A 4543-nucleotide genomic window follows, 5' to 3' on the forward strand; every position below is an offset into this window, starting at 1 on the left:
GTTCTGAAGCTTAAAGGCTGCATTCTTATGTGATACTTTCAATGTTTAAACTTTATCAATTTACCCCTCTAAGCCCTAAACTTTAATTTACAGTGTCTGGGGGCTATGTACTAGAGATCTGAGTAAATCTTTATTTTATGTTTTTGAATGATTTCAACTTTTGATGGTGAATGGCAGTTGGGGATTTTGGGTTATAGAGTAATGCGTACAAATTTGACCCTCCTTAATAATTTTTGTTATTTTCAATCAGTGACATGGTACACTTCTTTTTAATACATTTACAGTATAATGAGTTCATGAGAACCCTGCCATGAATATGTTTAAAGACTAAACATAATAATAAGTTGCGTATAGAAACTGACATGCATAATTCATTGATGGTAAGGTATGCAAGTCCCAAGCTCTAAAGAATGGTAAGATGAAATTTTAATGAAGGTTTTTGCAACCCAAAACTCACCTATGCTCTTGAGTAACAGGAATATCACTTTCTCAAAGTGGATCTGGGCAGCTAAGTTGCAAGTTCTCAAGGAGACATGTTCATGAAAGTTCTTATGGACCTGTGGGAAATCGGACTGAATTTCCATCTACCTTGTAGTTGCAACTATGAGCTTTACTATTTGTGTTTTTTAAAAGAGTAAAAATAACTATTCCTGAAAGTAACCATTGAAAATGATTCACTGGTCACTTGACCCAGAAACCCCAGCAAAATCATGCAAATTGAGAGATTCAAATCTTCCTGTTCACTTTAAGAACACTCGTGAGACTGCCCAGGCCAGCAAGAGTATGCACATTCAAAAGGTCACTAAGCATCTGAGGGATGTCACTTTACAGAATCAGTGTGGCCATTCTGTTGTTACAATGATGAAATTGGTGGGTGTGCCCAGGTACAAAGTGGGGATGGACACAGGGTTGGTGACCTAAAACAGTGCTGCACTGTTGTAAGCTGCACATGCTTAAAAATGCAGAAAGTAATGCAGACATTAAGGGTTTAGATGTAAACTCTCTGGTCACTGAGCACATCCAGGTGAACAAAGTTCCCAAGATGCAGTGCAGAACTTACAGAGCTCATGGGCGGGTTAACCCATACACGAGCTCTCCCTGCCACAGTGAGATGATCCTTATTGGAAAAGAGCAGACTGTTCCTAAAACAGAAGAGGAGGTCGCACAGAAGAAAAAGATATCTCAGAGGAACCGAGGAATCAAACACTTATGGCCCGGGAGTAAATTCAGCATGAAATAAATAGCAATAAATGTAAAAACAAAAAATAAATGAATAAAAACAGCATTTCTCAAAGAGGCTCACTGAATAAGTTACATTAGTATTAGCACCAAGATGATTATTAATAATAATATGTTACAAAGTAGTTAATATAGTTGGATTTTTATCTACAAATTATCTGGTCTCAAAGGAATACAGTGTTCTTTTTAGGACAATTATTCATTTTTAAACGGTACCCAGGAACTTATAATACTCCACAAACTATGGAAGATTTGATGGTGAGGGTGCAAATACTACCGTCTTAGCAATCTAAAAGTAATATCATATATATAGCTTCCTAGGGGGCCTAGGAATGCTATTTGAGGGTCAATAAAATGTAAATGTTAATAAGTAGACACAAAAACTATGTCATTTCAAGTATTATATGGTATTAACTGTTCATCGAAGACTGCATGAAGCCTTGGCTGGTGTGGCTCAGTCAGTTGAGTGTGATCTCATGCACCAAAGGTTGCAGGTTCAATTCCTCGTCAGGGCACATGCCCAGGTCAGGGTGCTTGCAACTGACCTACTCCTCTCTTTCTCTCCTCCCTTCCTCTCTCTCTAAAAATCAATAAAGCACATTTTTAAAAAGAATGCATTGAACAGTTAAATATGTGTAATCAAAAAGCAAGAAGCTCTTTTTTAATGTTCCTGTAGAACAGTGGTTCTCAACCTTCTGGCCCTTTAAATACAGTTCCTCATGTTAGGGCCCAACCATAAAATTATTTTCGTTGCTACTGCATAAATGTAATGTTGCTACTGTTATGGATCGTAATGTAAATATCTGATATGCAGGATGGTCTTAGGCGACCCCTGTGAAAGGGTCCTTTGACCGCCAAAGGGGTCGCGACCCACAGGTTGAGAACCGCTGCTGTAGAGAGTCATAAAGAAAAAATAATAATTGTCCTAAACAACAGAAGCAGGCTGTATTTAATTTTCTTTGCTTTATTCTTCTGTTGAAATCCAGCCTTGTCTTTACAACTTGGGCAATTCCCAACAACAAAACTAGAGGGTATGGTGTTTAGCGAGTGGCCAAGGGGGAGGGAAGCCAGACAAAGAGCAGCTCTTTCTCCAAACTGTGCAGGGGGAGCCTATCTTGTAATACATTTCAGTTTAATGTTGTTGCTTACAGGCTGATCAACCTTGCAACCGTATTATTCCCTTTCTGCAGTGCACCTGAGCCTATTCTTCGTGTGTTCGAATCAACATTAGCTACTTGTGCTCCCCAAAGTTCTTGACATCTTGCCTTGACAATCTCAGCCATGATCAAACTGAACCCAGAATGTATTTGTAAAAAAAGAAGTTTCAGAAGGGACTATGCACTTGTATAGAGTATGTTTAGCTGTGCTGTTTTTTTAAGGACACATCTACCAGAAAAAGAAGCAGAAATAATTCTTAGAACCGCATAAATGTATTATACTTCCATTCAGCTGTAAGAATTCTGGGACAAATCAGGTTACAAAACATGTGGAAATTAAAATTTAAAATATTTATACATCACAAAGATAGCTGAAGCATAAGAAAGTCAGGCTGGAGATTTCTGCAAAGAGAAATAGAACTGATATGTCAGATTTGGTGACAGATTACTTATCATTCCAATTACATATACATTTTTTGGCAGTTTATTCTCATGGGTAACACTGAGCATTTTTCTCGTTAATAGTAGTTTTGAGGCAGTGTTATTTGCACTAACAAGACATATTAAAATGAAAGCAGTGACTACTACAAAGCAAACAAATGTTCTAATGGCCAGGGGATCCTGGCTGGGGCCAAGCTGACAGTTCAATTATCCAAACAGGTTATAAATGACTGCATTGAAGACAAATGCCTTTTGGTTTCCCTCTCTGGGTATTGCTCAATAAGACTGAGAAGTGTCAAAGAAAAGAAGCCTTCTCTCTAAATAACTATATATTTCTGAAATGCAATAAAGGTGTGTGTGCGTGTATGTGTGTGTTTAAGAAAACCTGGGGCTTGCGGCATTTTTTTTAAAGGACAAGTTAACAAGAGCAGGTTACTAGAATTTCAACAACTGAAAAGAAAAATTCTTTTACCTGTACTTTCATGAAATTACAACAAAAGTATTGTCAACGACAAGATTCTGAACAGATCTTTGGAAACACCACATAAAAATTGGCCTTTATCTAGTGGTTAGTATGAGCTGTGAGGACAGTGATTCTAGTTTTTACTCTTTTTTTTTTTTTTTTTTTTTTTTTAAACTAGAAAATACCAAATGACATTTGGGCCAATCACCCCCTGATTAACAAAATACCTCCTTTCTCTGATTAGATTGCGTGAAAAGCACAGCTATGGATGGAATATGTGACTGAAGGCCTCAACTTGTTTCTGTTTGTTTTTCCGAATTACAGTGGGACTGTATCTTATAAAGTGATATGGACCAAAGTAGAAGAGAACTCTTCTGTGTCATGTGACATCAATGCGGAGGTTCACAGAATTTGAGAAGCTTCCTTACAAGAGGGATGTCATCACAGCATGGGAGCAGGAGCACACGTTTCAGAACCAGGTTACCCTGGGTTCCAAGCAAGCAGTGCAGCCTTGGCTGAGTCATTGGACATCCCTGACCTTGATGATCTGTCTCTGAAGTAGCACTGACAATATGAGCTTTACTCAGGAATAGTAAACGAATGCTCATAAACCCCTGGCACAATGGCAGGGCATCATGATGCATGGTTGATGTTAGCTATTATTATTACAGTGAACAGATAGAGAGATATACGGTCATTTGTGTAGGGTCTGAGTGTCACGCACACCACATCCTCTCTTACTAAATCCTCCATTCCTGTCATTTAACAGGCGCTTAGTGAACATGGAATGTGCCAGATACCAGCTGCTGAGTGGGAATAAGTCAAACAACAACAACAACAAAGGAGAGTCTAAAAAGATCAACATGTGGTAAGAGCAATAGGCAAGCTAACAATAAAGTCAGTCCAGGGAGAGGTATACACTAGATGCAAAGGAGGACGTGAGGACAGAGGCACAGAATCTAGACAGGTGGGCTCACTAAAGAAAGACCTCCCGGGAAGGTCATGGTTGAGTAGAGCCTCAGAAATGAATAAGGATTTTCTGGGAGAAAGTGCTGAGGCAATACTAGTAAGGGAGGCAACAACGTGAAACATTTGCTAACCCAATTACATTGGGAAAGGAGAGCATGAAGTATACTTCCCAGGGACAGACCTATGGATATCTAGTCTAGTAAGGAGCACAGGCTTACTACAGAAATTTAAAGATACAGAACTGGGTAATATTAGTTATATGTGGACAACATAT

At 38.7% G+C, this 4543-nt stretch overlaps 1 pseudogene; it reads left to right on the forward strand.

The window, feature by feature from the left end:
• The first annotated feature begins 669 nt into the window (after window positions 1-669).
• On the forward strand, window positions 670-1224 carry LOC118671144 (annotated as a pseudogene).
• Window positions 1225-4543: the final 3319 nt, after the last annotated feature.

This window comes from Myotis myotis, unplaced genomic scaffold, assembly GCF_014108235.1.
Source record: "Myotis myotis isolate mMyoMyo1 unplaced genomic scaffold, mMyoMyo1.p scaffold_m19_p_17, whole genome shotgun sequence".
Classification (NCBI taxonomy): domain Eukaryota; kingdom Metazoa; phylum Chordata; class Mammalia; order Chiroptera; family Vespertilionidae; genus Myotis; species Myotis myotis.